This window comes from Pan troglodytes, chromosome 5 (assembly GCF_028858775.2).
Source record: "Pan troglodytes isolate AG18354 chromosome 5, NHGRI_mPanTro3-v2.0_pri, whole genome shotgun sequence".
Classification (NCBI taxonomy): Eukaryota; Metazoa; Chordata; class Mammalia; order Primates; family Hominidae; genus Pan; species Pan troglodytes.
The window spans coordinates 163,633,228-163,656,388 of record NC_072403.2 but is presented as its reverse complement, the minus strand read 5'-3'; the positions used below and the strand labels follow the sequence as shown (position 1 = coordinate 163,656,388).

The 23,161-nt window shown below is 42.5% G+C and overlaps 1 protein-coding gene across 3 annotated transcripts in view; it reads right to left on the bottom strand.

The window, feature by feature from the left end:
* ESR1 (estrogen receptor 1) overlaps window positions 1-23,161 on the bottom strand; it is a 447,866-nt gene that overhangs the window by 409,365 nt on the left and 15,340 nt on the right. For 2 of the 3 annotated variants that reach the window (XM_003311549.5, XM_054686432.2), the window contains exon 1: window positions 4,739-4,876. The exons of the other annotated variant lie outside the window; for it this stretch is intronic. The gene's annotated coding sequence lies outside the window, so the exon portion shown is untranslated. Of the gene's footprint in view, window positions 1-4,738; window positions 4,877-23,161 lie in introns of those variants that run through there. 3 annotated transcript variants of the gene reach the window in all.

The window sequence follows — 23,161 nt, the reverse complement described above, 5'->3', positions numbered from 1 at the left end:
TAGGATTGTCAACTTGTTGGGGCCTGTCTCTGCCTCCTTGTGATTGGCCGGTGTGTTGTCTTCAAGGCAGCAAGAAAGGAGAACTGGAAGACTGCCCATGTTATATCCATTCTTAGTAGGAAAACCCAAAAAATTGAGAGTGGGTGGCAGCTTTAAATAGGAGACTAAAACCAAATGAAGTAATTAAAGTCTGTGTTTAGGGAAACCAAGCTCCAGGTATGCATTCAACAGGGATCTTGATGGTTTTTACAACAGAAAGGCTAGGGAAGCTCCTAGCTACTTGTCTTCTCAAAAGAAATCAGAGAGCATCCCACAATACTGGAGGGGTGCCCCCAGAAGAGGATTACCACCATCCCCCCAAAACCGCATCCATACTGCTGCCGTACTCACATTCCAGCTTTGCCACATGGCTGGGAGGCGGAGACTCCCCACCCACACTTCCACCCTGGCACACTTTCTGTTTTTGAGAAGCATAAACCAATCTGCCCCTCATATCTATCTCATAGCACTACAGCCAGGTGAACCCTCATTCACTTAGTGGGAAGATTTTACATGGAACTAAGTAATAATTTATGCATTGCATATAACAACTTACTTTTGTTTTTGTCTTTTTTTAGATGCAGTTTCACTCTGTTGCCCAGGTGGGAGTTCAATGGCACAATCTCGGCTCACTGCAACCTCCACTTCGCGGGTTCAAGCGATTCTCCTGTCTCAGCCTCCCAAGTAGCTGAGATTACAGGCCCATGCCACCACTCCTGGCTAATTTTTGTATTTTTAGTGGAGACGGGTTTCACCGTGTTGGCCAGACTGGTCAAGAACTCTTGACCTCAGGTGATCCACCCACCTCAGCCCCCCAAAGTGCTGGGATTATAGGCGTGAACCACCAATCCTGGCCACAACTTGCATTTTATAAAAGTGAACTTTGTACAAAACTCTCTTACATGCATTACTTTATTTAATCCTCATGAAGAGCCACAAAACTTCTGTGACTCGGATGTAATTATTCCCATTTTACAGATGAAGTTGCTGAGGCTAAGAGAGGGTGTATTGTTATCTCCCATCAACCCCAGATGCTTAACCTGCTTTCCCAAGGCCAAATTCATATTGATTACAAACTTTAAAAGTTAATACTGTCTCAAGTAATGGCTAAAAGCATGAGCTTTGGAATTAGATGAGTTTATCTTCAAGTCCTAGGGCTGTCACTTTTGAAGCTGTGTAATATTGGGCATGTTACCTAGCTTTGCAAAGCCTTAGTTTCCTCATTTGTACAACAGGAATCATAACGTTGTTCACCACCTGGGGTTGCTGTGAGAATCACACGTAATAACACTATAAAAAGCATCGCACAAAGTAAGAGCTCCCCCAACCTTAGGTGCTACTATAGTTGTTATTATTACCACCTCGTGGACATATGTTACGGGGCCAGAGTGGGAGAGACTATCTCAGGTCTTTGGTATCACATTGAATTAGAACATCAGCATACAACCGGGTATGCTGACTGACGTCTGTAATCCCAGCAGTTTGGGAGGCCAAGGCGAATGGATCACTTAAGGTCAGGAGTTTCAGACCAGCCTGGCCAACATGGTAAAACCCCGTCTCTACCAAAAATATGAAAATTAGCTGGCCATGGTGGCACATGCCTGTAATCCCAGCTACTCTGGAGGCTGAGGCAGGAGAATTGCTTGAACCTGGGAGGCCGAGGTTGCAGTGAGCTGAGAAAGCACCACTGCACTCCAGCCTCGGTGAAAGAGCGAGACTCCATCTCAAAAAAAAATCAGCATAGAGCTCTATGTGTGCATGGACTAAGACATTGCCCAACAATGAAGCAACATGCTTCTGTTGATGTGAAAGGGAATGTGAAGCATTTGTAACACGTTTTTGACACGCTCATCTCAGCAAGATTTTTTTGTTACCCTTCTCATCACAAAGATAGTCACAAAGGAGAGGAATGATGGAAGGAAGAATGATGGAGATTCCTGGACTTTCTCTTCCAACACTTTATACTCATTATAGAAGCAGCAGCATTTCAACAGATGGTACGCTCAGTTGATTGGATTGACTGCCCTTTGCTTTTTAGATCAAGTTTCCAGTTATGATCAGATGTTCATAAATTCCTAGCAGCTTTGGTGCTGACCTTGAATTATTTCACTGATTCAACCAACATGTATTGAGTACCAGGCACTGTGCTAGGCTTAGAATAGAAATAACTTCCTCATACTGAGTTTCTAATGCTTGGAAACTGCAAGGAGTTTAATGAGTGGCTTAATGTCATTTATTCCATATAATATATCTGGTAGCTACTGTTAGTACTCCCACTTTGCAGATGAGAAATTCAAGGCATGAGGTTAAATAATCTGCCTCTAATTGCACAGCTAGAGAGTGGTGGGAGCTATGGCTGGTACTCAGTCATTTTCCATGGATCTGAATTAAACTACTTAATATCAGAATTCTTACTGAAGAGTGATCTGCTGTGGAAAACCTGAGCAGAGGTATCAGCTTTCCAGCGAATATTTTTAGGGGCAGATGGATAGGGTAAGCCCCTTCATTCTCCAAAAGAATCACAAACTTTCAGAGAGAAAAATGTTATACGCCTTAGATGGAACGATAAAACTCAATGATGTGTACGCTTTTGCTGTTGGGTCCAGTGGGAATGATTCAGAGGAAGTCTACTGAGATGTTGCCCAGAAGGCAGGCACACCATCATCACTCTTACCTGTACAGTGCACGCCTTTGAAAATGGCACTTCATTAGACAATATGCAGGAGGTTTCACAGATGGCGCCTCTTTCTCAGAGATTAACAATGGAGACCCTCTCCTGATAGAGGTGGATGGACAGGACCATATCTCCACTGCCATAGATGAAGACTATGCTATGACTTTTTTTACAGTGTGGATGGTCTACCCAGAGCTGGGTCACTCTCTTCCTTGCCCTTTTTTCCAAATAGCCAATCTGCAGTCCTGGAGCACAGCTGTTCCCTATTCAAAGCAAAGTAAACTCAACCACCAGGCCGTCAGCCCAAGCGATTGTTCTGAGCAACTAGGATAAATGAATGCAGAGAGACTCAGAGAAGACCTGCAGAAAACCATGTGAAAATGTTTAGCAGATGCCTGATGTAAATACTTATACTGTGTGGAGGTTTAGAGTGAGTGTTTGAAGGGAAGGTAGATGGTAGCTAGCTCTAAACCCAATATTGAACAAAAAGACACAGAGTTATCAGAAACGAAAGATAGTTGGACTTTGTTCTTGCTGCAAGTTTAAGACACAAGAGCTTTATTCCTTTCCTTGACTGTCACAAGCAATAAAACGAAACAAGTATCTCCAAGTGTCCAAGAAAAATCTTCTACTCATAAATACGACGCTTGTATTCTTAAGGAAAATTTTGCTTTTTTCCTACATGTCGTATCTTTTACCTACATTGTTTTTATTTGTAATTTCCTTGAAAATCTGACATTCTAGAGTATTTTATCCAACTGCTACAGCATTATCTGCATGCATTCCAAGGCCTAGTGGGCAGTCATCACAGGATATTAACAAAATCAAAGAAAACATTTGCTTTTGAGAAATAGGAAGGGATTTTATGGTATACAAATGGACCCTGAACCATCCATGGTTCTCAAACATTCTCATCCAATTTAAGTTCTCTGTACATTTCAGAATTCAGTTCAAATACTTCTACCTGGTCTTCCTAAGTTTACTCTCAATATTAAAATATGTATATACCACATTCAAAACCAGATGAGTTTCCCAGCAACCTCATATACATGGAGTTGCTCTGTAAGCCTATTAGATCTGGCACATAAAGGCATTAAAAATCTGGCACCTTTAAGCAGGAACCATTGCCATGATCACAAGTCCTGATTAAGCCCAAACCTTCTATCGAGTAAATTGCTTTAAAATCTTTTAATCATGTTGGCTCCTACGGACTTGTTTGAGAGAATACTGGTTATCTTCTTGACAAAGTATGAAACTTACAGTTCAGCGAGCATTTCCTAAGACATGTGGCATTCCTCTAACCAAAATGAAAGTATTCTGCCCTGTCTTGTGACTGCCACATCATTACCCGAGTAGCCCACTGCTATATGTGGTGGAGTCATTATGTATGTGCCATTGTGAGGCAAAAAGGAACTGAGAAAATGGGACACCAGGACTCAAAAGAGCTTGCTTAAAATCAGAGGCCCATCTCAAGACAGAGGGGCTCGTTCTTTTGCTGATAAATGTGTAGCTTTTCAGAAAACTTGACTGCCTTTAGGAAACAAATAATGGCTTATTCACATCGCTTAGTTCAAACTCACGTAAGTTATGGCTCCAAAGATTCAGAAAACAGGTAGTGTGTTCATGCTACTCTGAGATTTGTCCAATTAAGAGCTTATAAAATTCTAACACAGTTCAACAATACAGTGTCTCCTAGCTAGTGCTAGATCCAATACATTTATGTTATCTGGAACAGACAGGCAGCCTGTGTGTGCTGTACTAAGAAAAGGGTAGTCGGATTGCCCTCTGCCTCAGCTAAATATTATTCTAGAAGTGAATTTCCACTGTACCAAGTTTAGATTTCACATTTTATCATCCCAGGAATACTTGCCAGTAACTTTGCAAAATATCCTTGGAGCAGAAAGACAAAAAAATGAACATTTTTTAAAGATGAGAGGTAAGCTCTGAAGTTACAATATGCTTGTAAACAGTAGCACATTATATCAAAAAGGAAAAAATAAATTGAGAAGAAATAGGAGTACCTACTTGAAGAGAAGATTATCACTCAGAGACTGTCTTCTTATGCTATAGAATGGGCAGGAGAAAGGAGCATGGACCTTTCGAGCCTGTTAAAGAGCTTCTGAGCATGGAGCCTGCATTTTCAGTTTTGGTAAAATCCGTTCTGAGTCGGTAGACAGGAGGCTGTTACGACCATGAAATTAGGAAATGCAGTAACTCAAAAATAAAGAACTAGCACCACCATTTGACTAGGATTGGAAAATCTCATTGAAAAAATAGAGGAGGGGGTGGCCTTGCTTTTGCCAAGCCAGGCCCGAATCTAACTTTCTTAGCACTTCCATTAAGATGGATGTTCAAGAAGAGGTAAATCATGTGTTAATCTGCCTGAAATATTTTTTATGCCATCCAGCCGATTTTCTCTTTATTCATAATAAAGCTTGAAGTCTAGACAGGCATGTGGAGTTGGAAAAAAAAATAAAACATCATTCAGCACATAAATTTTGTTAATCCAAAGTTAGCTACAGCTAAACTAAAAGCAGGGGCAAGGAAATATCTTCTGTGAGTGTTTTTTGGGACTTTCTTACTCAGGCATGGACTCAAAAGCCCGCTCTGCACTTCTTGTTACTGATTAATGAGGTTCTTGACTTCGGTAACCTGCAGAGGTCTAGCTTCTCACACTCTTCAGCCCTTCCTTCTGTCATATGATCCTTCCATAAACTGTCCGGTATTTCCTGCAGCAATTTTTAAGTTTATGAGGTTATTGATTGTTTGTTTAACACTAAGATAAACATTTTAAAGTAGCAAAGGGGCTGTAAAATCATATTAAAAATTTTTAATAATATTGACATTTTAATATCTCATCATGTCTGGTGTGGTTTATGCAGTAGGTACTTTAAATGAGTTTTTAAAAATATTTTCGCATTTTCTTCTCTACAAGCCTTGAAAAAAGGCTGGCTTTCTGGCAGTGAGAATGGTAGAATGGGGCGGAGGCAGGATCTCCCTCTTGCTACTGTATTTCTCTCTGTCCCAGTACCCAGTACAGAGGAACAGCTGCCAAGTAAGAGGTGCATCTCAAAACTGGCATGGGAAAGAAAGAAAACCAAAATAAATAATCAACACTTTAAAACATTTTGAAATAAATGATCTTAACTGTCTTCAGTCTTCTCTATACTTATCAGTTAGCCCATAAAATAATTTAAATATGTAAATTTGTCTGAGAGTAACTTCTCCAGAATACATAGAGCAGGACACATTTTAGTTAATATGTAAAGTATTTAATTTCAATTGACTGAACATAAAATCTCAACAAGATTCACTTACACAAGGAATAATCGTGTATACTAACGCATTGTGGGGGTTCTGTAAGCATTTTTATTGTGTTTATTATGATTTCTGGTGAAAGGTAGATTATTGAATAACATGCTCTGAACAGTTTAAGTGTTTTGAAAGTGAAATATTTTTTCTAAATTAATTAAATCTTTCAATTATTTTAGTTGCCAGAATGGGTGAAGTATGCTTTTCAAACAGCATTTAGCTACCTGTTAAAACCAGTTTTACACATCAATACAGAGACGAAAATTACATAGAGCAACAGTTCTCAAAATAGGACAGCTAATGAATTCTGAACTGAAGGTTATAGATTATTTCCTTTTCATTAGAAAATATAAATGTACAATGTATATTGTATGTAAATTATAAATTAGCTTAATTATCCTTTAAAAAACTATTATTGATATTCATTTGCATTCCAATATGTGTTTTCTTGAGTGCAAGAGAATAAAAATAACAACAAATGTCTTCTGAGCATATATAGTCATCCCTTAGTATTAGGGTTGGGATATTGGTTCCAGGACAAGTCCCTGATATAAAATCACATAGTATTTACATATATCCTATGCACATCCTCCTGTATACTTTAAATAATCCATAGATTACTTATAATACCTAAAACAATGTAAATGTGAAGTAAATATGTGTTATACTATATTGTTTAGAGACTGAAAAGAGCAAAGTCATGTTCAGTACTGGCACAATTTTTTTTCCTGGATATTTTTTTCTTTTTTTTTTTTCCCCTAGTATGCAGCTATTTTCCTTGATATTTTTTATCCAACCAGAGGTTGATTGAATCCTCAGATGTGGAACCCACAGATATGGAGGGCTGGCTGTACTAGATGTCAGATACTAGTTTAAGCATCTTTGTAGCAACCCAGTGAGGTAAGTACTACTAAAAACCCATTTTGCAGTTGAGGACACCGTGGGATACTGAGATTAAGTACCCATACCAGCTGCGGCCAGGGTTCAAACTCACATGGACCAACTCAAGCCCCCATGCTTTTAACGCTCCATTTCAGAATCTGAACCAGCACAAGGAATTACACACAAGGACACACTATGGGAACACACGTGCTTTGTATGTGTCATGAGAGGAAACTGTTGACAGGTTTATCAGTGAATGGGTAAAAACAGTTCCATCAAATCAATCCAGAAAGGTTGTTATGAATCATTTTGAAGTTTATTGTTCTAATGAAATCACTAAAAATAAAAATGTGTGCTTGGATCAATACATTTTTTTAAACTATTCTGTGCTTTATTATAGGGAAAATATATATATATCCTTCAAGGAAAAGTGTCTAATTAAATTGCATTCATCACTATTAGACAATTAGGTTGAACAATTAAAAAAGAAGAAAACAACAATTTAAATGAAGCAGTATAATACAGTGTAATTGAAACACAGGACAAACTTAATCTCGTAAGTATAATTTAAAGAGATGTATCATGCCATTACACCTGATTCCTTCACACACATTTTTCAAATGAAAAATAAAGCCTGACATTTCATCAAAATCATGCTATCCACTACATCTTTATTTTTTTAAAAAAAGAGGGTCAACACACATTCCTTGATAGTGTCACATTGTTTATTAAGAAGCACAGAACAATGAAATTCTAGAAATTTTTCAGGTTCCAACCTTTTTGTGATACATTCTCCCGTTCCAGAAGAAACCACTAACAGCCTGGCTTCCACAAGCACAGTAAAGCAGAAAATGGATGCAATCTGTCTGGGTTGTTCAAGCAAAATCCTGCTGTGATCTGGGTGATTCAGGCTAAAATTAAAAATCAGGTTTTTTATTTGGACTGTGTGTTTTTATCTGCCACCCCAGATGATAGCAGAGTCTGGGACTCAGTTACATAGTTAATTGCCAAAATTCTTTATTCGTTCTTCTCAGCAAAGATGTTCCCACTGGGCACTGCTCAAAACACTATTTCAGTTCTATCACTCTAGCAAAACAGCTCTGGGCTTCTGGCTTTCCTCGTGAAGAGCAACCAAAATTGAAACTCTGCTTACCTGGAGATATCAATCAGTACCTGACCACTCACTCACTATTGTTCTAAGGAAAATTGCCATGCTCTCAGCTCCTGTTACTTGAACAACCAACTCAAGTTCATACAACCTCCCCACCCTACGCCCACTTCAGATCACAGCTAACTGGACCATGGTGAGACACCCAACCAAAGAACAGCCAAACTATAGACTGGCCAGTGACCTAGGACATGACCAAATGTGAAAAAGATGAACTGGACCAATCATTCAAGCTCTGAGGGTATGAATTTGGAAACCTGCACTGAGGTCATGAGCCGCAAAGGACAAGGGCATGTCTCAGGGTGGCATGGAGGCCAAAGTAAGGAAAGCCTCCTAGCAAGTGAAGTTATGCAGGAACAGAGAAAGCCAATGAGCTGAGATGACACACAGGGGTCTCTGGACCCATGAGCACATTGCAGGGTCTGGCTGTAGCCGCATGGTTGGCTATAGTCACTGACAGGGTTGTAGAATTTCCATAATTTCTTCTATAGCCCTTATTACCAGGTATCCAAGGGCACCTCTGGTGGTCTTTCCCATCAGAATAGTGTAACCTAAGAGTGTTTAGCTACCTTAAACACGCATCCAGGGCCTAGGTGCTGGTTGGTTGGTTGGTTGGTTGGTTGGTTGGTTGGTTGGTTTTGAGATGGAGTCTTGCTCTGTCACCCAGGCTGGAGTGCAGTGGCGCCATCTCGGCTCACTGCAAGCTCCGCCTCTCGGGTTCACGCCATTCTCCTGCCTCAGCCTCCTGAGTAGCTGGGACTACAGGTGCCCGCCGCCACGCCCGGCTAATTTCTTTTTGTATTTTTAGTAGAGATGGGGTTTCACCATGTTAGCCAGGATGGTCTTGATCTGCTGACCTCGTGATCCGCCCGCCTTGGCCTCCCAAAATGCTGGGATTACAGGCGTGAGCCACTGCGTCCAGCCCCAGGTGCTGGTTTTTATACCAGAGGCATAAAATCCATCAGTAGTCCACTTTTCAGTGTCCAGATCTAGAGTGTTCGACAACGGAGCCATAATATGACCCATCCTCAATGACACTGTATACTGTCTTTTACTCAGTATGAAAGCCCTACTTCAAGCTTATAGGGATAAAAATAGTCTCTTTCTTCAAATTTTTTTAAAACTATCTTTCTTCAAATGACAATGTCAAGCAGAAAATACTTTTGGAAGAAATCAAGAAATTTGAGCCTAGAAGTTCAAGACTAGCCTGAGCAATGTAGAAAGACCCCGTCTCTAAAAAAAAAAAAAAAATTGTTTTAATTAGCTGGATGTGATGGCATATGTCTGTGGTCCCAGCTACCTGGAGGCTGTGGTGGGAGAACTGTTTGAGGCTGCAGTGAGCCACGTTCGTGCCGCTGCACTTTTGCCTGAGTGACAGAGTAAGACCCATCTCCAAAAGAAAAAATGCAATTGAACCTTACATTTCATCTGCAGAAAGGCTTTTAAAATCTGCTTTCATAAATTATGTGCCTCCTCTTTATATACACACATATATATAAAGCCATAAACATCTCATGTGAGGAAATAATTATGAAAAATTTTCTATTAGAAGAATAAGTGGGCTATCATATTTACAGGAGTGACAAAGGAAGCAACATTGAAGAAGACAATGATTTAAAACAAAAACATTATTGATACTGCTGAACCAAAATAGCTTTCTGACCCTTCTTACTCCCCATCTGCCCCTCAGTCTTCTCCCCACTCTTCCAGACATCTCGATCACCAGATACACAAATGCACACACTTCTCAGCAGGAAGCAAGGTCTCAAGTAGGATCCAGAGAAGGCTGGCCCTTCGGGTAGTTTACGTTTGTCAACTACTAAGGTGTACTTCTGAGCAGAAAGGAGAAATTCACATATTTCCTCTAAGGACAAGAGGCCAGTGTCAGACAAAAATGATATTTAAATACAGCAGAGACTCTGTTGCTAAGTTTAACTTCCCAGCTTGCACAAACACCGGAATTTTAGTGAAAGGAGCAGTGGCTTTACAGAAGAAAAATCTCTGTAAACCACTCAGAATAAACAAAGTGAAGCCTTAACTCCTGTACCAGGTACCGATTAGCAGTGGAAAGCGCCTGCCTTGAGGCTTCCCGTTTGCAATGAAACTTAGTGGAAGAGGGTCCTGCCTATGGGTGCCTTTGATTGGCACCAGCAGCCGCAGCCTTGGCCCCCCAGCACTGGGGGCTTCTGTGAGCCCAGCAGTGATATTCAGCACCTGCCTGTTCACCTGGCCCTGCAGGAAGGAAGAACCAGAAAGAATTGCAGGTTGCAAACAGTTGATAGAAAGCAGAGATAAAATATTATTGTGTTATTGTTGTTTTCATCCTATTTTTATTCCTGGGCTGAGATATTCTGGGGAAGTTTGGATTATAAGAACTGCAGGCTGTATCTCCAAAATACCTCCAGCCTCCATCCCTTCTTTTTCCTACTCCCTGTCACAAGTCAGATCCTCTTCAGCTCTCAGCTGGACTTTTGCAATGGAGTCCTAATTGGTCTGGTTGCCGACAGCCTCTACCATTTCGAATCCATCCAACATACCTTCACCAGATTATGTTCCCGATTAATCATCCTCATCGTGTTACTACAAGATTAAATTAAGCACAAACCACTTACCAAATCCCTGATCACCCGTCTCCAGCCAACCTCTCCAGCCTTCAACTTCAGTCAACCTCTCTTTCCCTGCTCCCACCATCCTATGCTTGGATTTCAGCCCCTTCTCTATCTAGGTCAGGTGTGATCCCACCACTTCCTCAGTGTTCATCTCAAAGAACACTTTCTCCATGGAGACCTTCCTGATGGCCCAACATCATCCTATTCTACCCTTCTCTGAATCTCTCCACATGCCACTTGTACCCTTCTCCTCTAGCAACAAGCACTACTGAAGCATCTCCTCTGTGCCAGCAAGGAAGAACAGATATGACCCTGAGGAGCTTGTGTCTAGGAAGGGAGACAAATGATTTGTATGACACGCAGCCAGGTGTGGTGGCTCACGCCTGTAATCCCAGCACTTTTCGAGGCAGGGGTGGGCTGATGAGTTGAGCTCAGGAGTTCGAAACCAGCCTGGCCACATGGTGAAATCCCATCTCTACTAAAACTACAAAAAAAAAAAAAAAAAATAGCCAGACGTGGTAGCACATGCTTGTAATCCCAGCCACTTAGGAGGCTGAGGTGAGAGAATTGCTTGAACCTGGGAGGTGGAGGTTTCAGTGAACTGAGATAGCACCTCTGCACTCTAGCCTGGGCGACAGAGTGAGACTCTATCTCAAAAAAAAAAAAAGAAAAAAAATGTATGACAACCTGATAACTAATCAGAATTTACACATTTACAGAACACTTGATAACACTCTTAGATAAGTGGCCAATTCAATCTAGTCCTGAGTTATTTCTGTATCTCCCATGCCTCCTACCACCAATGGATTGCAGTTGATTGCAGGCTACCTGGGAATATGGCTTACTCCACCTACATCCAAGGTGGTAGTTCACACAGGGCCTGGTGAATATACGTGCTCTTTTTTTTTTTTGATCAAATGAATCTCCATTTAAATTGAGGGGGCAGGAAGTCCTGTTCCTCTCCAATCCACATCCCTCTATCATCCCCAATATCCAAAGAGACCTGCATTCACCTTGCTCTCCAAGCAACAGAAACAGCAGACTCTGACCATTTACAGGGCTACTGAGCAGCCTCAGTCCCCAAGTACACCCACCTGGGCTTGTAAACCTCCCTCTACAATACCAAAATCTGTACTGGAAAGGACATGTCCCCAAGTCCCAATACCGTCAAAGTATTTGAAATAGGAACAAGAAGTAAAAGATAAAACATAGAAAACAAAGAACGAAACTAGATAATGACATCGGAGACAGTACATATTTAAGCAGCCCAGTATTGACATAAGGAAGATAAGAGGATAAGAACAAAGAGCAGGCATTTGGATCACTAGGTCACCATAAGTACAAAATATGCTTCACCCGGATAGTAACATGAGTCTAATTTTCTGTCATCATTTAGAAAATGAACGCATTTAACATCATTTTCCTCATAACTAAATTTTGGCTCAGTACTGTATGTTCATATTTCTATTTCATAAAATTTTTGTAGCCTCTCCTGGTTTTCTTACCCCATTCTGCATCACAAACATCCACATGGGGGGTCCCCAGGGGATTTGGAATCCCCTGAAATAATATCCAAACATTTAGGTACATAAGAATATGTGCATTTTTCTGAAGGAAGAGTCTGAAAACTTCATCAAATTCTTAAGGAAACCTAAACAAGATTCAGAATCAAAGGAATGGGTTTACCACTGCAAATGGAATGTCTAATAACTCTTCCATGTATACTATTCTGATATTTTTCACAATTTGTAAATATTGCCTATTAGTTTTCCTTTTCAAATTAGCCCCCTTTTACCAAATTCATGAAAGTTTACAAGCTGCACCTTTCTTCTAAAATAAATTGGGATAGTCATTTCTCATTTTTGAAATTTTACTTGTAAAACTCCAAAGAGATCTTGATTTTCAAAACTTTAGGTCTACTCAGCAATTATCAAGTTGTGCTGTGAACCAGCTCCCGGCAGCTCAGAATAAGAAACACATGAAACTCCCTCCAGGGAGATCCAATTCTGTCCTTCCCTTTATACCAAAAAAAAACTTCCTACAGGAGGAAACGAAAGATGGGAAAGCCAACCTGAGCACCTGGAATAGCATCAGCCTCTACCGTGCAATTCAATGGTGCCATTTATTTTTCTCATATAGGAAAGCAAAGGAAATAGAGTGAAAACAAAGGTGCACACAGATTAAACAACAGGCTATGAAAACAGTGACTTGGGCATGGGAAAATAATCAAACACTCCATGTGAAAATCAAAAAACCTGTGCTAGGAAATAAAGGGTTGAATACTAAAGCATCCGATAAACAGTTTTCCTACGGGGACTCAGACAGCTGATAGGCCTGTGAGTGTTTGTAACTCCAGATGTTTTAACTTTTCAGTTTCTCCGCGCCCTGTGTGGTGATTCTGCACTTAGGAGATTTATTTAAACTGCAGCCACCGGAGACTGCCAGCTGCAAACGACCCCAGCACCTCGTGGTGAGCAGGTCTTCCGGAATCACTACAACTGTCGCAGGTGGGGCCTTGTTTGCTACTTGTTGAGACGTTTAAAAGACATTTTGGCAGAAAGCACCGCCTCCCCCACCCCAAGCTGGACCCCGTGTCCAGCTGTGGGCCACCACTAAACCCTCAAAGCGACCGGATCCCTTGGAAGCGGCGGCCTGGAGGAAGCAGCCTGTCCCGAAGAATCTGTGCATTATTTATTCAGGCAAAGAGGATATTCATTGCAACCAGGACGGGAAATGTTCGATTATGTAACACTGGGGACGAAGAGAATGAGGCTTTTTTTTATTTTTTCTTTTTCCTGGAGAAAAGTGTTGCGAAATAGTCCAAGAACAGCTTCCAGTTTCCACAGTCCCTGTGCTTCCAGAGGCTTCTAAATGACAAGATCAAGGCGCCTGAGAAGCTAGAGAATTGACGAGCACGGGACCCTCAACAGCTCCCCCTGAGGCTCCCCCACCCCTCAGCACCGCCGTCCCCTCCCGCCATCAGGAGCGTGGAAAGCTCTTGCCGTCGGTTTCATCAGTCATCTGAGAGTCTCCTCGGTCCAATCGTCCTGAGGCATTTTCCCCACCTGTTCACACTCCAGCGCAACCCCAGAAACAATCGTTATTTCTATGGTCTACTGCGCAGAGCCAGCCAGAAATATAATTAAGAATCATTCACAGGGATGTGCAAACAAGACTGGGCTTGACCAACACATCAAAATTTCAGAAGACGAGCTGGGGACCAGAGAGGTAGGTTCACAGAAGAATAAGTGAAGGTCCAAACCAAGGCCCCAACTGGTTGACTGAGCAGGAACAAGGACGTGCCCGGCAGCCATCCCAGGCAGCTGGCAGGGCTCTGAGTGGGCAGAACAGGTAAGGAGGCCAAGCAGCAGGCCAGGAGAGCCTCAAGTCCTCCCAGAGACGGGGCGTCTACCCCTGGGAGACAAGGACACCAAGCCAGGACTTCATCCCAGTGGAGCAAGGCAAACCCAGCGACTCGAACAGGATTTCAGGGGTTAAGGAGGAGACCGGTTCATTTTTTTTCATCCAATAATTATCTCCTGAGCACCTACAATGTGCCAGGCATTGTTCTAGGTGTTAGGAACACAGCTGTAAACAAAAGAGACAAAGATCCCTGACCTCCTGAAGCTTATATTCTAGTGGAACAAGGGAGGAGGCCAACTATTACGGACTGAAAGATTTGTGTCCCCCCAAAATCCATATGCTGAAATCCAAACCCCCAATATGATGGCAACAGGAAGTGGGGCCTTTGGAAGGTGATTAGGTTGTGAGGTCAGGGCCTTGTGATGGAATTAGTGCTCTTATAAAAGAAACAAAAGAGCTCTTTGATCTCTTTCTGCTACATAAGGACACAGTGAGAAGGTGGCCATCTGGCCGGGTGTGGTGGCTCACGACCCCCCAGCATTTTGGGAGGTCGAGGTAGGTGGATCACTTGAGGTCAGGAGTTCAAGACCAGCCTGGCCAACATGGCAAAACCCCATCTCTACTAAAAATATAAAAATTAGCTGGGCGTGGTGGTGTGCACCTGTAGTCCCAGCTACTCGGGAGGCTGAGGCAGGAGACTCACTTGAACCTGGAAGGTTGAGATTGCAATGAGTCGAGATGGCACCACTGCATTCCAGCCTGGGTGACAGAGCGAGACTCCAACTCAAAAAAAAAAAAAAAAAAAAAGAGAAAAGAAAAAAAGCAAAGTGGCTGTCTGCACCTGGAAGAGGCCCTCACCAGAACCAGACCATGCTGGCACCCTGATCTCAGATTTCCACCCTCCAGAACTGTGGGAAATAAATGTCTGATTTTAAGCCACCCAGTTTATGGTATCTATTGAAGCAGCCGAGCTAACCAATAAATAAAATATATATAGAAAGAAAGTCAGATGGTGACAGTGCTAAGGCGATGATTAAGCAGGGATTAGAGATGGGGAGTACAAGGGTAAGGACTGGACTTATAAGCCAGGTGATCAGACAGGGTGACTGAGAAGCTGATATTGAGCAGCTACCTGAAGACTCAGAGGAGACAAGTAGCTAACCGCTGGAAGAGCATTCTGGACATAAACAGCTCAGAACAGTAGCAAGTGCAAAGACCGGAGTGTCCCAGGCACAGCTGCAGTCACAAAAAGGACACTAGTGCAGTCAAATTGGCACCAGCAAAGGGCAGAGTTAAGAGAGGAGGTGGAAGAGGTAACAGGAATGCTAAGGTGTGTGGGGCCTCGTGGGCCAGCCAAAAGGGGTTGGCTTTTACTTTCAAAGCTAAGGAGAGCTCTTGGGAGGCTGAGGCAGGCAGATCGCCTGAGGTCGGGAATTTGAGAGTAGCCTAGCCTGGCCAACATGGTGAAACCCTGTCTCTACTAAAAATACAAAAATTAGCTGGGTGTGGTGGAAGGCGCCTGTAGTCCCAGCTACTTGGGAGGCTGAGGCAGGAGATTTGCTCGAACCTGGGAGACGGAGGTTGCGGTGAGCCGAGATTGCGCCACCACACACCAGCCTGGGTGACGGAGCAAGACTTCATCTCAAAAATAAATAGATAAACAAAGCTAACGGGAGTTCAATAAGGGCCTTTTAGGCCATGTTAAGAGAAGAAAACAGGCCACATGTGGGACACGTGGCATCCTTGAATCACATGGGGGAGGAGCTGGCTCTGAGGCATTGCCTTGGAGATATGAAACAGATGTGTCACCCACATTCAAGAAACAATTTTTCCACAACTGGGTCAGGACCTTTGGTAAGAAAAAGACCACTGCAATTTTAATAAAGGCAATTCATACTTCTGTTTAATGCCACTTCACGTTCCTGGAGTTCAACTAAAGAAAAATACTTTTTTTGAATGTCAAGAAGGGTCAGATAGCATGGGACCAGGCCAGGAGAGGAGGCCTACTGAGAGTTTATAAAACCCAGTGGTGGCTGGGTGCGGTGGCTCATGCCTGTAATTCCAGCACTTTGGGAGGCCGAGGCGGGTGGATCACAAGGTCAGGAGATCAAGACCATCCTGGCCAACAGTGTGAAACCCTGTCTCTACTAAAAATGCAAAAATTAGCCAGGAGTGGTGGCATGCACCTGTGGTCCCAGCTGCTCTGGAGGCTGAGGCAGGGGAATCGCTTGAACCCGGGAGGTGGAGGTTGCAGTGAGCTGAGATTGCGCCACTGTACTCCAGCCCGGGCAACGGAGTAAGACTCCATCTCAAAAAAAAAAAAAAAAAAAAAAAACCAGTGGTGTGTATTGAGCCCAGACAGGTGTCTGATCCTAGGCTAGGACTCCTTCCCTGGAAACACTTCCAGAAGCATTTTTCTGTTGGTTATCAGTGGTTCCCAACTTGGCTTTGCAGCTACGGAGACTTTACAAATATCCATGCTGAACCCACACCCACAGATGTTCCGATTTTTGGGGAGAGACTCAGGCATCAACTTTTTTTTTTTTTTTTTTAATACGGAGTCTCGCTTTGTTGCCCAGGCTGGAGTGCAGTGGCACAATCTCGGTTGAGTGCAACCTCTGCCTCCCGGGTTCAAGAGATTCGCCTGCCTCAGCCTCCCAAGTAGCTGGGATTATAGGCGTGTACCACCACACCTGGCTAATTTTTGTATTTTTAGTAGAGACAGTTTCACCATGTTGGCCCAGCTAGTCTCATACTCCTGACCTCAAGTGATCCACCTGCCTCAGCTTCCCAAAGTGCTGGGATTATAGGCATGAGCCACTGTGCCCAGTCGGCATCAATGTATTTTTTTTAATTCTCCAGGTGATTCTCATGTGCAAGGAGAATTGAAAAGCACTAGGTTGGATTCATCTTTTTTACCACTTCTATCCGTCTGCTCCACGCAACACCATACATGTGCCTCACACACCTATAATCAAACCAAACCATGACAGCCAATTGCTCAGGCCACCATGTGTATACACTTGCTTCCTGCTTCTTTCATTACATTTGTTTAACTTTTTTTTATTAATTTTTTTACAGATGTAACATGTTTAACAGTACCACCTAAGAGAATGTGTGAGTTTTCATGAGTAAAGAAGTATAACCCCTGAGAAGCAGTTTCAGCATTTGAGAAAATAAATCTGAAACAGTACAATCTTCCAAATTTATACCAAACCCTCCTCCCTTTGCAAACTCTGCTTCCCAGGGCGACTCTATTATTGACAATGTGGGCAAAGGGGTAAACAGGAAAAAAAGCCGTGTTCATTTCAAGCCACTAAGAAGCACAGGCCAAAGGAAAAATAAAATCAATCAACCTTTGCCAAGTGGCAAAGAACAAACCAGTGGGGACTGGAGTCCTATAGTCAGCTTTTTAAAGAGTATTATGAACAATAGGGAACAAATGCTGTGTAATCACTCAAAAGATTTACAAACAATGCGACAGAACAATGCAAACTGAGTGAATACTACTGGGTGGTTGTTTACTCCGCCAAGAAAAACCAGACACCCTAAGCCTCACTAATAAAAGGCTCTGTGTGTACATTCATTCACAGTGACCCTCTCACCCAGAGAACCATGGGCCTGTCAGTAACATTCTCTCTTCTTGCCTTAAAAATCATTTGGAGATATTGTCATCAAGCACATTAATTCCCATTTTACAGAAAGGGAAATAAAGGCAGGAAGAGGTAAATTAATGTGATCAACAAAGTGGCGGTCAAGCTGCCCCAGGCATAGCTAAGAGTAGAAACCTATCGTTACTGGTGTCATCTCTAACCACAAATTTTCTATCCACTTTCTCAAGAAAATCAGAGTCTTAGTTTGACGTTCTAAAGCCTAACTCAAATTTTTCTTCTTGCTCAGCTTGGTACCTGTAGTTGCAGCTACTGGAGAGGCTGAGGCAGGAGGATCCCTTCAGTTCAGGAGTTCGAGATCAGCCTGGATGACAGAGTGAGACCCTCATCTTTATGGATATATATGTATAAAGAACAAATTTTTCTTCTTTTCCAAAACCTCTTTTGGGTATTCTCCCTTTGTCTTTCTTTCTCCATACTCTGTCTCCATCTCCAAACTGCCTTACACAGTTTGAACATGTTATAGTTAGCTCTCAGGGACCATCCAAACACAGCTTTTTCTTCTGCTAGGATTTTGGTGAATATATGTGTCTTGAGATAAGCAGCCATCTGCTAGGACTTGTTGATGTTCTTTATCAGATAGCAGTTTCTCTGGTGAGGCAGCTTCCACGAGTGGGAAGGGGTAGATGGAGACAGGGTGCAGATAAGGGATCTCCAGGATGCCTTCCCACGAGGGGTGCTAAATGCAGCGAGTGAGGGTGCCAAGTCTGGGGAAGGAAGGCTGCCCATGTGTTGGGTCTGCTAATTAGCACCATTTGAAAATAATTATGACAAGACCACACAGGGAGAGCATGATATTTCAAGCGTAGCCGACCATTAAGTAAACAGGAGCACTGAACTATATTTCCTTGGTGATTGTGAAAAATCTCCGAAAAGATGGACAGAGGCTGCTGAGGACCTTAGTCCTTTGCAGGAACCAGAAGGAAAAGCCCAGGCAATGCTTCACTACCACACCCTGATTGCTACCAAATTGTTGAGTGTTCTCCATTCATTTCAGTATTTGTTCATAAGACAGGAACTTTCATTATTAATAGCTCAGGAGAGAGAGATGGCTGGTGTCTCTCACATCCCTGTCCCTTCATAGCCCTTGGAAGACCAAACAGAACCAAGTATAGACCTGGCTCACCGAGTTGGGAAGGTACTGGAAGGGGCACTAGTGAAGCAGGCTGGCCTCCTTCGGGCACCTCCTGTCTGCCCACCCAACCTCTCCTCCCTGTGTCCCCTGCACCTTTGCTCTTTGACTTACACCAGTTCTTTGACCTACTTCCATTCTGGCTTGCTCTGCAGTCTGATCTTTATGGTGTTTCTAACTCTCTTGCTTTCCTCCCTTCTCAGATGCAGTCCAAACCTTGACTCTACCTCGTAACTCATTACCACCTCCACCTGTGCCTTGGAATCTACAGGCAGGTGCTGGCCTTCCCTTCTGGAGACCACAGCCAGCTCTCTGCTGCCCCCACCTGGTCCATAGCAGAACCTGCAGACGGTAACCTGGCAAATTGGTCCTTAAATCTATGGCGGCTTCACCAGTTTCCGGCATCAATTCGAATTTTGCTAATTTTGTTTCACCATAGCCTGGCTTGACTTACGGGTCTCAAACAATGCTTAATGTTTAATGGCCAAATTATGCTAACAAGCAAATGATCAAACTTAGGGGAAGCACTTTATTTTTTAAGGTAAGTGCAAAACAGTGGTAGCATTGTGATCATTCTGAAAAATCTAGCCTAAAATGATGGCTTTTTTGTTTCTAATCACTAGAACACACTACGTAAGTGTAGAGTTATTCCAAAATGTGACCGCTTTTGTAACACTGATTTTTTTTTCATTCCAGTTCAAATTTCCTATAATAGTAGTAACAGACGGTGGGGAGGAGGGGAAGAAGGAGGAAGAGGAAGAGGAGGAAAAGGAGATGGCTCAGCTATAGTTCCCCTAACCCTCCTGGTTTATGAAGCAGCTCAGAAAATTAGAACAAATTCCAGCATCCGAGACCACTGAGCTAACCATCCAACCACCCACACCCAAAGAAATAGCAAGAACGTAAGTTTGGACCTGACCTGCTCAGCTCTCCACCACAAGCCTCTAGCTAGACTCAGGTACACAGTAGACCCTCAGTGAGTACTTAGTGAATAAATCAATGAATACGCACGTAATTAGTAATGTTTTCTAAACCATACATTCACTCAGTGCACTAGAAACACTTGTTATATAGTCTGGCAATATAACAGCACTTGCTTCTAATATTGTACTCAACAGTGCAAGTGCCATTCTCTCTCACCCTTAGTTATTTCTATTAATAACTTCAACTCCATATTATATATTTTTAAATGGCCTAGGAGTGAGAAAAACATTTATTTTCATAAACCATCAAGGAATTCCAGTGCTATGATTGAAAAACAAAAGGTCTGAAAATACATGTCTACATTTTTTCACCTTTTGAAAACATAGCATTTCTCAACAGAAATCCAATGCAGTTTTACAAATATTCTCTTGTCCATGAACTTTCACTGACATCCAGAAGGTATAATAGTGGGGCAGGTGAGTGTGGTGGTCTTAGGCAGAATGGAACTGCAACTTAGGTTCAGTGGAAAATGATGCAATTTCCTTGCAAATCAAAACCACAATGAAATACCGTCTCACGCCAGTTAGAATGGCGATCATTAAAAAGTCAGGAAACAACAGATGCTGGAGACGATATGGAGAAATAGGAACACTTTTATACTGTTGGTGGGAGTGTAAATTAGTTCAACCATTGTGGAAGACTCTGTGGAAATTCCTCAAGGATCTAGAACCAGAAACACCATTTGACCCAGCAATCCCATTACTGGATATATACTAAAAGGATTATAAATTATTCTATAAAGATACATGCACACGTATGTTTATTGCAGCACTATTTACAACGGCAAAGACTTGGAACCAACCCAAATGGCCATCAATGATAGACTGGATAAAGAAAATGTGGCATATATACACCGTGGAATACTATGCAACCATAAAAAAGAATGAGTTCCTGTCCTTTGCAGGGACATGAATGAAGCTGGAAACCATCATTCTCAGCAAACTAACACAGGAACAGAAAACCAACCACTGCATGTTCTCACTCATAAATGGGAGTTGAACAATGAGAACACATGGACACAGGGAGGGGAACATCCCACACCAGGGCCTGTTGGGTGGTGGGGGACAAGGGGAGGGAGAGCATTAGGACAAATACCTAATACATGCAAGGCTTAAAACCTAGATGACAGGTTGTTGGGTGCGGCAAACCACCATGACACATGTATACCTATGTAACAAACCTGCACATTCCCCACATGTATCCCAGAACTTAAAGTAAAATTTTAAAAAAAAAGAAAATGATGCAATTTCTTTTATAATGGAGAAAATCACTTGGTTGTAAAGTCCAAATTAAGCACAATGTGGATAGATAGATGTGTAAACACACACAAAATGGCAAAAAGTGATATGGAGTGTCCTTTTTTTCAGCGACAAGCTGAAAGTTTGTACTCCAACCTGGAGTACAATGCCATCATCATGGCTCACTGCAACCTCAATTTCCTGGGCTCAAGTGATCCTCCCACCTCATCCTCCCGAGTAGCTGGCAATACATTTGCACGCTACCAAATCCAGCAATTTTTTACTTTGTTGTTGAGATAGAGTCTCACTATGTTGCCCAAGCTGATCTCAAATTTCTGGCCTTATGTGATTCTCCCACTTCGGCCTCCCAAAGTGCTGGGATTACAGGCATGAGCCACCATGCCTGGCTTAATTTGGAATTTTTTATAGATTATATTGATAAACTCAAGATTGAGATCTACAGTCTTAGAAAGATAAAACCCAAAGACCCAGGACTACATGATGACAGCAAAATTGTCCACGCTACTTTGAAAAAGAGTCACGTTAATACCAAGGCATTTTGATTAGTTGTGGAAAAACTGACCAAACAAGATAGAGAGATTATGTAATATGAATGGTACACTCTTACAAAGGAGATACAATAATTAATAAAGTGAAGCGTCCAAACGTGAAAACAGCCAAATATATAAGGCAAAAACTATTTAGAAGTCCAAGAACTTGATTAAAATTTAATTATAGTGGGAGACATCAATATATTTCTTTAAGAAGTGAATCAATGTTATATTCATTTATCTACATTTGCTGATCAGACAGTGATCCTTATGTCTTTCAATTAGAGAATTTTTTTCATCTATCCATCAACCATTTACAAAATTTGATGATGAAGCCGGGCGCCGTGGCTCATGCCTGTAATCCCAGCACTTTGGGAGGCTGAGGCGGGCGGATCACGAGGTCAGGAGATTGAGACCATTCTGGCTAATACGGTGAAACCCTGTCTCTACTAAAAATACAAAAAAAATTAGCCGGGCATGGTGGTGGGGGCCTGTAGTCCCAGCTACTCGGGAGGCTGAGGCAGGAGAATGGCGTGAACCCAGGAGGCAGAGCTTGCAGTGAGCCGAGATCGTGCCACTGGACTCCAGCCTGGGTGACAGAGTGAGACTCCGTCTCAAAAAAAAAAAAAAAAAAAAAAATTGATCATGAATTTGAGCACAAAGAATGTTAAAACATATTTTTAAAAAAGGTTTAGGGCTGGGCATGGTGGCTTACGCCTGTAATCCCAGCACTCTGGGAGGCCGAGGTGGGTGAATCACCTGAGGTCAGGAGTTCAAGACCAGGATGGCCAACATGGTGAAATCTCGTCTCTATTAAAAATACAAAAAAATGACCTGGCGCAGTGGCTCACGCCTGTTATCCCAGCACTTTGGGAGGCCGAGGCAGGTGGATCACCTGAGGTCAGAAGTTTGAGACCAGCCTGGCCAACATGGTGAAACCCCGACTCTGCTAACAATACAAAAATTAGCTGGGCATGGTGGCATGTGCCTGTAATCCCAGCTACCCAGGAGGCTGAGGCAGGAGAATCGCTGGAACCTGGAAGGCAGAGGCTACAGTGAGCCAAGATGGTGCCACTGCACTCCAGCCTGGGCAACAGAGCAAGACTCCGTCTCAAAAAAAAAAAAATACAAATACAAAAAATTAGCCTGGCATGGTGGTATGTGCCTATAGTCCCCTCTCTTTTTTTTAATTGACAAATAAAAACCGCATATATTTTTGGGTACAATGTGGCATTTTGATACACACATACAATGTGAAATGATTAAATCAAGCTAACTAACATATCTACCACCTCACATACTTATCATTTTTTTGTGGTAAGAACTTCGAAGTTGTCCAGGTGCAGTGGCTCACGCCTGCAATCCCAGCGCTTTGGGAGGCCGAGGTGGGAGGACCGCTTGAGCCCAGGAGTCTGAGACCAGCCTGGGCAACATAGGGAGAACCTGTCTTTATTTATAAAAATTAAAATAATATTTTTTGAGAGTCTCACTCTGTCACCCAGGCTGGAGTGCAGTGCCACGATCTAGGCTCACTGCAA